The sequence below is a fragment of the Macrosteles quadrilineatus genome, unplaced genomic scaffold (assembly GCF_028750875.1).
Source record: "Macrosteles quadrilineatus isolate MER2022 unplaced genomic scaffold, UCM_ALF_1.0 Scaffold_2__2_contigs__length_208266976, whole genome shotgun sequence".
NCBI lineage: Eukaryota > Metazoa > Arthropoda > Insecta > Hemiptera > Cicadellidae > Macrosteles > Macrosteles quadrilineatus.
Window position 1 is genome coordinate 137,100,246 of NW_026542595.1, and position 13,855 is coordinate 137,114,100.

Sequence of the window (13,855 nt, forward strand, 5' to 3'; positions counted from 1 at the left end):
GCATCGCATGAGCACATGATGAGCATGGTGACTTTTTTATCGTTAGAAAAGTCTAGCTTAGTTTTTAAACATGCAGTCATGCTGCCTGTTGGTCTAAGCGTTGATTAATAGGGGATTCCAGGCAGTGGTCACTGTGGTAATGGAGTGTACTGGTACTAGGGAGAACCATAGACTAACCAACACAAGTAGACTTCTCATCCCATTGTAAATTTTGAAGCTCGTTTTTCATGTCTAGTTCATGTACGCCACACTAGGCGCTAGTGTCGACGAATTTTTGTTTCTATTATTTCAGGGTTAATTTCTTGATTTGTGCTTTACTGTTTGGTTAAATAACTAGGGGACAATTTATTGTTTATGATTAGATCGTATTATTTGGTTAAACGAGGTGTTAAATGTCTGTATCAACGGGAAACAAATTGTAAACAAAACACGACATCTACATAAACCGTACAGAACTAACAATAAAATTGTCTTCAGCTGTTCCATTAGGATGAGAAATCTAGTAAGGGAGCATGTTTTATCTATGGGAGAACCTAAGGAACGGTTTTAGCGATATGAATATTTCCGTTTTCACAGACAGCCAAGCTGCACTCAAGCTCAAGGAACTCGGCGAGTTCAAAGTTCGAGTACAAGTAGCGACAACGTCACAACAGTAGGCCTATGATCTTGTGGGGACACAGCCTTTCTGTGGAATTTCTCATGGTATGCAAGTCAGTCAGTAATGTCATGGGCTCAAGAGGAACACGGGACAAATATATGGATTAAGCTTCTTGCATCACAGTGTCAGCATCAAGCTCACTCTCCTCTTTCCTTCTCAAACAGTCACCTCCAATGTTTTACGATTAAACAGGATGCAAGAAAGGCAGATCACACGAATGGTCACAGTTCATAATGGCTTCCTGAGAATATGCATACATCGCTTCCCAGTCAGCACACATACATACATTATACATATAATGTATGTTCAACTTAGATCTACAATACGTATATCAGAGAGATACGTTACGTAAAATGTACGTATAATATACGCTCAAATGTCCCACTTGTTGACGTACAATATACGTTGATTTAAGGTCTACATGGACATAAAATATCCGTAGATTATATGTATAAATATAAATTGTTCCATTATCATACACTGTGTACACCTAAAATATACGTACAATTTATATAGCAAATGTATAATGTACATATAATCTACGTATAAGTTTTCTTATAGATATACGTACATTATCCCATACGTTTTACATGTGTTACCCATAAATAGATAAATCTACAATATCTGTAAGCACAACTTTGTAAATAATATGTATTACAGACTGTTAGTTAAGGCAACACTTAGTTCATACGCTTTGTATAATATGAGTAAACGGAAAGTATAGACAACAGAAAGCATCCTAGACTGTGGGATATATAATCCTTGTATTGTATATATAAATTTGCTGCAACTCAAATATTGAATGGTAGCCTAATTACCAATTAGTAAAAAATAACAACTGCTTCATCTATGGCGTGAATAATAAAACACTGTTGTTAAAAAATTAATATTATTTTTTTTAATTTCACAAACAAAATTTGAACTAACTACTGTACATAGTTAAAGCTAGATTTTTATTAATGTGTTTGTTAAAAATGCTTAAATGTAGACTTTCATAGAATAAAAAAAATTACAGACACTAAAGGAGAAGACTTAGATAACAACAACAGTAATACAGTAGATAAATAAAGATTTATTATAAAAATTAATCATTTACACAGACTAAAAATAATCTCCTCTTGTTTTTATTTGCCATTCTTGTTCCAGCTTGTGTAAACCACTCTCTTACTCTTCCTTCATAAACTTTGTTAGAAAAGGTGTTTGGACATGATGCAGCTAGTAAACCTGAAAAAGGTTTGCTGTTTATAAAAAGCAATTCCCAAATCTTAAAAACATTTGGTACTTTGGTATTATCCGGAGGCCACCCTTATGCAGCACACTTTGGCGGTTATGTTAGGTTGGGTTATCATAAATATGTTTGTAGGACTTTCTTTGTTTCGCTATGAATCGAACCATACCAGATGAGTCATACTTTCGCCTGCTAAATCCCCCCAAGTAGGCCAAGGTCAGGTTGTTGAACAGAGCGTGCGCATCACCTGTCACCGCCTGTATCTCTGGTATTGTTACTCATCTGGAATCAACTGATTCATAACAAAACGAGGAAATTCCTACAAACATATTTATGACAACCCAACCTAACATAACCGCCGCAGCGCACTATATACCTACTTGGTGGAGTACGTGTAGCAGCTAGGGGCGGCAATGCATTAAGTCAATCCTTGCCGACATCGCTGCCTTTTGGGAGACAGAACTCTAAGGCTGCTAATCGTAATGATGTCAAATTTGGACAGTATGTCAATTAAAGTATGTTCTTTCCAATTGTGTAGTTATTTTTGGCTTCCGGTAAAAGATCCCTCTAAAAATAAGTGCTTTACGGATAATACCAAAGCACCAAACATTTAGCTATACTGTACTCAGCCTACCTAGACAAATTATTATATTTATACAGTTTATAATGAAACAAAGTAAGAGTGTTTTGCAGAATCTGTCAGGCATTAGGGCCTAATTTCAATAGTATTGTGATCGGAAGATGCATCTGCAGGAATTGTGCGATTAAAAATTCATGGTATTTCCACAACGCAGGAGTTGTTCACACAAATTGTTAAAAACAAGTTTTTAGACCTACCTACCAACAAAAGTAACAATCTCAAGTGTAAACACGGCTTTATACACGCTAAAGCCTCATTTGACAATTTCATAACAATGACTGAGTGACTTGCTAACCGAGTCGATACTGGCAACGTATTTTCTTCAATGATATATTTGACTCAGGCAAAACACACGCAGAAAATCTTAATCTGAATCGGCTTGCAATCAGAAGTTTCAATGTGATAAACTCATATAGGCCAAGATTTTTTTTGTGAAAATTTGGTTATGCTCATCTTTATGCCCAATGGTCTTGAGATACAATGGGAAAAGTAGTACCATAGCCTAAATATCATTGCATCTTGTAAAAGACAACGCCAGGGGCAATAGATTAACATATTTACAGAGTCGTAGAAGTATAAGACACGGACTTATCGTGTATGTTTGAAAAAAATAGCCTACATGGCAACTGAAGCTTGTCTTATTCTGTCATAGCCCCTCCATACGAGTTGTCGTGGCACCCCTTTACAGAAAGATTTGTTTTACATAAGTAGCACTGGTATTTCTTTACCTATTTAATTGGTTCGTTTTTATGTTTGATTGACGATTAAGTCTCTTGAAAGTGCGTTATGATACGAGATTGATACAGACAATGCATGCATGCAATCGAGTACCGGTACAACATATACAATCGCGATACTTAGCCTATATAAAATTATTTTGACCGATCCTGGCCTTGTAGGATCGACTGTAAGTGGTAGACCTACTTTATTACTAGTGATTGTGATAAAGAAGGATTTTCATTTCATTTAGTTAGGTAATGCAATTTCAGTATGCCAATGGGTTGAATTCCTAGCAATTGTTTTGTTTTTACCGTAAATTGTAAGCAAATTGGAATTTCCAAAAGAGAAATTCATTATTAATGTTTCTAATTGAAGTAGAAACTTGGTAAAAAGGCTGAAAATAGGTTTTTAAGATCCTCCTCAATATTTAATTAGTCCTAAAACTTATATAATTTAAACATTGGTAGGCCTACAGTACCAGTATAACACACAGTACACACAGTACAGGCCAGTTTGGTAGGCTCTATCAACCATCACACTCGGGACCAGGTGCTTGAATGTTGTTAAGCTAATATAATAGACGGATGGCAGAAATCCTGTTATAAACCTGTAGGCTACAGTAAGTTAGTTTAAAAGGTTTGGGAAGAAATCAAACCCTATACAGATCGTGACACATAAGCTGACACTTGGCCTATTGCGGCAGTATTGGCGGGAGGAGGGTGGAGGTGAGGAAAAGACTGGGCTGCAAATATTTACGCTGGCTCACGGGGTTGACTCCCCGTGTATTCTGTACTAGTGCGCCTTCACATGGGTTGTGATGACAGTTAACACAACACGCATGACAGCACATAATGTTTTTGAACTAGCTAGTAGAGATCAGCCAAGTGCTAGCTTAGGTGTCACAAGCTTTACAAGTAAATAAATAATACATTTATATTTTAATCCTACTTACATGCAAGAGTAATACATAACTGTACCGTATGTTGTATTTTGTATGTTGTACTTGTTCAATATGTGTAGAGTGGAATGACATCACATTCAAATATAATCTGGAAGGATAGTGGGGTGACAGATAAACAGAGAGTGTCTGTTTAAAGGGTGACTGTTAATCGAGGTTCTACTGTAGTGCTATTTTCGATGGAAACTTAACTTAAGTTTCAAACTTAAAAGTCTATAAAATATAATAATCCAGTGATCATCTCAGAAAATCATAATGTTAACAAGTTTTAAATTAGGTATGGTAATGTAAACAGACTTACTTTCCAAAACCTTGAAAATTGAATGGTTGTTCAACGCTCTCTCCCCTTTCATTCCTTCACAACTGAAATTGACAGCAACATGATGATCAGCCTCACCAACGTTCTTCTTCCTGAATATTCAACGGAACGCCCGTCTCTTGTAAAGAACTCAATCTGAAAAAGTGAGTTAGGCCTACTGACATAAATGAAATCTCCAATAAACAGCTTATCATTAGTCCTACTATAAACCAAGTAAAAATATAGGCTAACTTAGATGGAAATTATAAAAAAATCCAGAAAAAGTATTTCTAGAGGGAATAAACAAAATCTAAATTTTGCCTGGACATGGGTTTTAGCCTAGCCTATATAAAGAGCGATTGATCGAGGATCGGTTAAGAGAGATTCATTGAACCACTAACTTACAGGTTTGAGCATTGTTTCATCGGCCTATCATGCTAGTAAGTTTAACAAACTATGCAGACTGTAGATTACGAGTCTAAGGTCATAACTCAATACAAAAAATAAAATAACGTACTACTAAGTTATAATTAGCCTACCTAGGACTAAAAGTTTCAGAGGTTCAATTAAATTTCATTTAGGCCTAAGGCCTTTGTTTTCTACAGCTCTTTTAGTCCAACATTACAGTGGGCCTACCTACCTAATACAATAAACAATTATCCCTAATAAACTATACATTTTAACTCCACATAATTATGGCTGATGTCAATGTTTCTCTTAAAAACACACCCAAATGGTGAACAGAATGTGAACAATTAGCAAAACTTTGACCCCTAATCGCAGCCTTCTTCTTTATTCTGTCAATCCTATCTTGCCTAGATGATGATTAATATCCTATTCATAATCATCAAGGATCTACCGGAAAAGGGGTTAAGTTACTCAATTACTTACCCCAATACCCAAATCATATTAATTTAATTTGTTAAAATAATAATCCAGACACTTACCTTGAAGTAATAACGAAGTTCAATTATTTTGCAGAATCAACACAAAAACTTAACCTACAAAATATTACTTTAGTACCCAAACTTTATAAATATCAACTAGGGTCTGAATTGCGAATAAACTCTATTAATTTACAATACCACTTAGCAAATTATAACCCTTCAAAAACTAGACAAGTAAACTTAAGTGAAAAACAGTGAGCGATCTAACAACAACGTTACTTGAATTTTACTGAACTCGAACTCCAGCACCAGCAGACAGCGAAGCAACGCTAGCTTACTAGAGCACAGGATGACGGGAATGAAAAGAGAGAGAGTGAGTGAGTGAGTGAGAGGGGAAGAGATTTTTATGTCTAGCTAGACCGGTGTGCAAAATCGCCGCGATTGTATAGAATTAGTTATTTTATGGTTTAACCTAAATACATTAATAATTTATTTATCCGTGTATTACTTTATTAAACATTTTGTGTTTTTTTTCAAACGTCGATCTGTATACGTCTAATTTATGTATAATATACAGCAACCGGATTTACCTGACCTATGATTATTCTGTAACATAAGCATTTAAAAAAAATATTTTGTTATTTTTGCATCAACTTTTAATAAATACCGCTAAATACAGATCGGAGATAATCTTTTTAATTCGTAGATATGAGACGTATAAAATACGTATATTTTACGTATTGAATTTTACCAAACATAAAATGGATATGTATCTCTAAAATGTACGTATATTATACGTAGTGTGCTGTGTGGGTTGAGGATCCACAGTAGATATACTGCATGTATATACATGTGGACAGTCTAAAGATACTGTAAAACTAGCAAACCATCTACTCTATGACTGCACAGCTCTTAATGAGGTAAAGGGAAAGCTATCCATGACAAGGAACAGACACCTTCCTCAGGAGTAGCCCATAGATAAGAATCTACAGTTCATCGAACAACTCAGATTTGACGGGTTCTAAAGGCACTTACCATCTAATTCGATCAATCAATCCTGATGCGCACTGTTGAATTGCTTTAGAATAAGAGACAATAATGTTATTAAGTTAGTAACAGTTTCTTCAACTGCTTTTGTGTGACACTTCAAGTTTTCTCTACATGTTTATTTCATATTTCCGAATTTAACTCAAAATTCAATTTTTATTGTTAACTAGCTGGCCCGACAGACGTCGTCCTGTCCTAATGTGGTTTTATGTCAAATGCTCGTTCATTTTCAAGATGAGCTCGTTAGCATGGCTCAATCACGTCCTAGTTGAAGTTCGTTCGCTACGCTCACTCACCTTTAGGTTGGAGCTCATTCACTGCGCTCACTTGCCTTCAGGTTAGCTCGTTCGCTACGCTAACTCGCCTCCAGGTTGAAGTTCGCTCGATACGCTCACTAACCTTTTTAGTTGCAAATTAGCTGTTGTCATTTAAAAAAAATAATAGTGCAGCACCCTATTGGTAAACCTAATTACTTTTTAAAGCTATTGAAAATCACCGAATCAAATTCTTTAGTTGAACCAGCTGTTAAGATTCTTTAATTCCATTTAAATATGCGAGTACTCATAAGGTTAACATGGGAAACTCTAGAGCCACTGGGGCGCGGAGCCCTCTTGACGGATCTGCACTAAACTTCACACAAACCATCCTTGAATAATGCTTAATAATGCCTGAAAGTTTCAATAATAAAATATAAAATAAATACGTTTTTATGTACAATCACAATAATTAAGGACTAAATGTTTTCACCACAAAACACAATCACCTTCAATTACAGTCTTTTACCGTGTACACCAGCAGATTCAAGCGACGTATGTACAACTTTACTATATGTTAAAGTTTTACTCATTATACTGTCTTTGAATGTTATATTTTGTCAAGGTTACAGACTAAATAGTCTACTATTGTAATACCAATTCTAAAAGTTTATTTTGTCTGCTCTCTAACACGCAATTGAACCAATTTATAAGCTAAGCATGTTTACATTTAAAAATCCATTATGGTCAAAAACTAAATAATAGCCTATAAGTTACCATATAACACACATTGATAAATAATTGGTTATCACTGTTGCAATGAGTTTCCATGTCTTAAAGTACACAAACTCTAAAATAAAAGTTCTCCAGAAAGGTAATCTTACACTGAAGGTGTCAAAGTCAACATGACTAAAAGAGTTTCTTTAACTGCTTTCGTGTAACACTTCAAGCTTTCTCAACAAGTTTATTTCATAGCTCAAAATTCACCCTTTTATTCAATGAAAATCATGTATCATGCAGTATTATTGATAGGTAGATCAGTGGTTATAGTTTTCTTCTAGCAATCAAAAGATTTCCGAGTCAATCCTGGGAAAAGTTGAAAGACTTTTGACAGCTCAAAACTGAACCTAGCTGTCCTTCATTTGGATTTTGATTAATGGTCGTGGCTAAAAAACCAACAGGTCTTAATAAATAACGATAAACTGGAGATGATCCCACTACATTCTACAGTCACCCTGCACATCTCTTCACGTTTATTTTAAAATGCAGTCCTAGAGTGTGTCTCGCTCTGGCACGAAGAATGGTTAGATTGATTTAATTTATAAGTAGTATTAAGAATCGGGATAATTACGATAACCAACCCAATTTTTATGCACTAAAAATAGTGTAAACTTATACATACTAAAATAGTAAAGTTAACAAATGCAATATTAGGCAACACTTAATGCATGTATATTTATTGTGGAAAAAAGTTTTTTTTTTATCCTTAATTATATAAAACAACTTAAAATTTAGCAAAAATATAGAATAGCATGACTATAATGTAACGATTCTATTGAGGGACTAATTTTGAAATACTTGCATTATATCGATACTATAACGTCAATTTATCACTAAACTCAAAAACATAAATGAGTGTGAAATGATCTTTACAAAGTATTCTCACAGCCAAACCTTGAATCAAATAATAAACCAGAGGACAAAGTCACAATGAACGAAAGAGACTAATGATAAGACTTTAATTTAATCTTAATTCCACCTTAACTCTCCTCCAATTATAGCCCCAGATGATATTATCTTCCCGTTATAAGATTTTCTTAATCCTCCAAAAAATGATTAGAAACTTCTAACTAAAAATTATTTTGAAATGAAATAATATTTAAAAAAGTGTAGTTTATCGCAAAATGTTTTAAAATTAAATTGAGTAAAATGAAGAATCTCCCCTCACATATATACTCACATAGGATAACTTTCTTTTGTCTAGATCGTTTCCAATACACTAGTTTTTTGTCACATAATAATTTTATGAGAAGTAACGATTTTATCTTATCTAAATCTTATTTTGTAATTGAAGAGTATTTCACTCTAAGGCTGATTGATTATTCAACGTGTTTTTGTCATACTACGCGGGGAAAATGTCTTTCAATACCTAAAATGCGGCTGGAAACTTGCCGTTTTCATTTTAAGTAACATATAACTTATTATGTTCTCTTGTTGTCTTTTCCGATCACTAAAATTAGCTACATGTTTATCTTATGGCGAAAGCCTATTTTTGCAGGACAGTTCTTTTCCCATCTGTTTTAGAAGTTACAACGCAACAGCTGACTTTTATTGTTGCCAAATAATTGGCCACAGTTAACCCCGATGTTAACCCCTCATTGATGTTACACGTGTAACATATTATGGAATTGTGATTTCTAAAAACATTGGGTTTTTGTGTTCCTTGATTCTAGAATAACTTGTTTCTTGATTCGTAGTTATATGACTTGTTTGTAAAATGGCGAATAGTATCGGTCAATACTCGTCCGAAAAGCTCTTTGCCAGTGCTTGATCTTCTTCTCGCACGTAAACACGATCTCGCACTGGCAAATAGCGCTTTTCCGGACTAGTAACGAAATATACTATTGCAGATTTTAAATCAGAGTAACAACTTCGTGTCATACATGTGTTGTCAAACAAGACCCAAGTAAGCCAGAGTTGCAGCTGATGATAATATGTGGCTTCTGTGGCTGGATAATTTGTATCCTGACCCCATTAATCTTACCAAAATTAAATCCTTGACACTATACACTGATATGATGATAAACATAGTAAACCATGCATTAAAATACTGTCTATTGTTGAATACTTAAAGAAAAGGGATAAAAATGAGTATGCAGTGTAGATATAAAAAATACGATTATATATACGAGCTATATATACTGTATAATTTATGTATTTATATGACTGATGGTTCTGATGGTCTAGTTAGAGCACTAGCATTTTGTACTCTATACTCTGTACCCTACTCTATACTATACTAATGATAATACTGTATTTATTAGCTTCAATATACAAAGAGTTCTACAAAATTAAAAATGTTTATTAAGTTAACTCCTACACGGTATTTTCGTAACACCGGGTGATAATCATTACAATACAAACCAAACCAGGGGATACCAATGTGATAAAAAATAAACGTTTTATATGAACTCAATATGGCAACCCCGAACAAAAGGACGCCTCCTAGGTTCATTTGAAGAGGTATTGAGAATGGAAAATCAAATCCTTTCACATCGCCCTGCTCAATTCAGAAATAATTCATTCTGCTCATAAATCCAATTTTTTCCGAAATTGGTTTTCCATGTAAAGATGTTTCCTTGTAAACTGTAAAAAGCTTCAGTTTCAATAAATATCCTCTAAGGTAGCCAGTACAGTATCCAAAGATATTTTAAATTTAATCCATTCATTAAAAAATGCTAACAAAATCTTGGGAAAAGTCTTAGCCTAACAAGTTTGGCACACAATTTGTCTCAATTTGAAATAAGTACTGTTAAAACATTTGTATTCAAGTTTACAACTTATTATTTGAAAGTGGAAAAGACAAAACTAGCACAAACAGAATGTTTATAATCCTTTTTGAAGTGAATTCTTTGTTAAAAGAAGTTAATCTTTAGGAACAATAGATTATGAAACAAAAACCTGTAAAAGGGAAACTTCACTTTTGAATGAATCTCTCTTTCTGTAACAACTAATGTTTTGAGATAAAGCTAACATTTTCAGCAGTTTATAAATTATGTTACAACATAAAGAATATTCACTATGAGTATTTTAAATTATTGTCTCAGACTAGAAAATGAAGCACTCAATTGCAAATATTTTAGAATTCAAGCTTGTGTAACAATACTTTACACTTACATTATAGTATATTACGTTACTAGTCCTGAAAATAAGTGTTTACTGGACGAGTGTGGTCGTTCCCGAGCGAGACGGTGAACACATTTTGGGCGAGTGACGTACGATATTTTACGCCATACTGCAAAATATTCAAAGATACTACTAAATCCGTACAAATACTTATACATTACAAGGCAACAATAATAAACAGGCCGTGATGCTCCTCTGGCATGACGTCATTATAGGCGACGGCATGTATAGTTGAACATATTAATAAACACTGTGCCCTTTTAAAGTAGTCAGTAGCGTACGAACAGTAGATAAATGCAAGTTTTCACACTGCACATTTTTGTCGAGCGGAAGCCCAGCAGTCAGTGCAAATAGACCAGTTGTTGCAATATTGTTTTCAATCTGACTTGCAAATTGGATAGGTACTGTTTATGTTTACTGTGACATTTTAAACACAGGAACTGAGTAATGTTAAAGAAAACACATACAGTATGCACGGCTAGTTAAAACATTATGGTTTAACCCGTATATTGTAAAAGGATCTAGAGGTCTGTCTGATTCTGACAAAGACCATTGAAAACCTTTGATGTCCAATCCACCTGAACAGCTTTGAGGTGAAATCAAGTTCAGTCCACATTTATCTGAATGTTTTGTCCCGATACAAACCACAAGGCTTGAGTGACGTATCTGACAGGATATTTTCTTTTATGTTCTTTATTTTAAAGAAAGATTCTTGGAATTACTCTCAAAGTTATGTCTCTTTGATATGGTGTTAAATATTGTTCCCAGCATGTTTTTTAGCGAATTTCCCATATAGGGAATAAGCTATTACCGTAGTACTCATGGTAAGACCTGGACGCGGGACCGATTTTTTTTTCGTTTTGAGGTCCCTAGAGGCCAAAAACACCATCCGTTCAAATTCATATATATATATATTTATATATTTATATATATATATATATATATATATATATATATATATATATATATATATATATATATATACAGGGTGAATTTTAAATGAGTTCCCCCCCTACTTTTTTCTACATTTCTTAAGATATCAACTTCGGACCACGTCAGATCATTGTAGTGTAGTAAGTACTTCATTTTGACTGGGTAAACATTTTTGGCCGCCATCTTGGATCCGCCATATTGGATACAAAATCTTTTTTTCAAATGTAAAGGTAGGGTTGTTACCCATTGTTTTAAACTAGAATTTTACGCTGATTACAATGCCGCAATAAGTTTTTACAAATCTTGATTCGTTCTAAAGTTATGAGGACTTTTTATAACTGTATTTTTAGCCCATTTTAACATTGTGCATTTAAAAACTAAGACCATAATCTCAAAATAGTGCTAGATAAAGATAAGTATACACCACCATTCATTGTTGACCTATTATCACTTGATTATGACGGATGTATTTTTTTCGGCCGCCATCTTGGATCTGCCATTTTGAAATGTGACAAATTAATTTAAATATGAAGGTGGTGTTGTGACCCATCATTTTAGACTACTTTTTTATGCTGAATTCAATGCTGCAATCCGTTTTGCATTTTCATATTTGTTTTTTGAAATATTGAAAATTTAAGTAAGATAATTTTAATATTTCATTAAGAAAGCCTTAGAGACAAAAACGGATTGCGGCATTGAGTTCAGCATAAAAAAGTAGTTCAAAATGATGGGTCACAACACCACCTTCATATTTAAATAAATTTATCACATTTCAAATGACAGATTCAAGATGGCGGCCGAAAAAAATACATCCGTCATAACCAAGTGATAATAGGTCGACAATGAATGGTTGTGTATACTTATCTTTATCTAGCACTATTTTGAGATTATGGTCTTAGTTTGTAAATGCACATTGTTAAAATGGGCTAAAAATAAAGTTATAAAACGTCCTCATAACTTTAGAACGGATCAAGATTTTCAAAAACTAATTGCGGCATTGTAATCAGCGTAAAATTCTTGTTTAAAACAATGGGTCACAACTCTACCTTTACATTTGAAAAAAAAATTTGTATCCAAAATGGCGGATCCAAGATGGCGGCCAAAAATGTTTACCCTGTCAAAATGAAGTAATTACTACACTACAATGATCTGACGTGGTCCAAAGTTGATATCTTAAGAAATGTAGAAAAAAGTAGGGGGGAAACTCATTTAAAATTCACCCTGTATATGTGTCCGTCAGCACGATAACTCGAGCAAAAATGATCCGATTTGGATGAAATTTAATACAAATGTGTAAACGTACGTTTATTCGAACGAGTTCGCGATCCAGCATGATCGGACCATGGGAACGGGGGTTTACGGGGGGTTTTATGGGGTAAAAATAGGTTTTTCCTATTTTTGACCCAAAAAACATAAAATTTAGCAATTTCTTTCCAAACCATTTTGTAGAGCTTAAAAAAACAAATAATTTAGTATATTGAAGCGTTATTATGTGCCTAATAGTTACGGAGAAAATTCCAAAAAATTGTAAATTTAAAATTCCCATGTTATTCTTATGGGGAATAAGTAAACTGTTGTAGTTTGCTTGTTTGTGAACATATTTTGATCAAATTTGGAAAATGTTTTTATTTCTCACTACCTATTCACATTTTACAAACAAAAAAAAGTTTTACCCTCCTTGATGCAGCAAACCTAAGTACTTGTTAAACTAATTCTATTTAAATCAAGAATAAATGTTATATTTTTAAGTAGACATTTCAGTGTAAATCCAATCAGTCAAATGGAAATTCGCTTAGTCTGCAGGTTTGCTGCGGCGGGGGTATTCTTTCTGTGCATTTTTCATGAACGGATTTTTAACGTTTTTATTAAAAAATGTATATAGTAGTTTTGTGGCATTGATCACAAAATTTCAATATTTCTGGGCACTTACAACTTAGACCACTTACAAATTAACACACCAAATAAAATTATAAGATTTTTAGTATAATTCCAGCCAGGAAAATGTAAATTCGCTTAGTCTGCAGGTTTGCTGCGGCGGGGTATTTTCAAAATAGTTTGCCATTTTCAAAATAGTTTCTCCAGTTTGATCGTTATTTTATGGTATCATGATTATAACTAAGATGAGAGTCTATTGTTACAAAAACACTTAATCAGAGTGTTTGACTACCAGACTTAACAACAATGTTATATCCTAATTAACTTGTCTCTGGCATTGTAACATGAGTCGTCATTGGCTGAGCTTTGTTAACCCTTTTGCTATTTCAACTCCCACTGAAAATATCATCTTTCCTTGTTAATTTTGCTTAGGTTATCATCCAATCAACAT

General features: G+C 33.8%; 1 long non-coding RNA gene across 1 annotated transcript; it reads right to left on the bottom strand.

The window, feature by feature from the left end:
- Positions 1-1,716: 1,716 nt before the first annotated feature.
- Positions 1,717-5,689, bottom strand: LOC128983933 (uncharacterized). The gene is made up of 3 exons (XR_008489974.1): positions 5,450-5,689; positions 4,506-4,658; positions 1,717-1,882 (listed from the first exon to the last, which is right to left on the bottom strand). It is a non-coding gene; the product is annotated as an uncharacterized LOC128983933 (long non-coding RNA).
- Between the last annotated feature and the right edge of the window lie 8,166 nt (positions 5,690-13,855).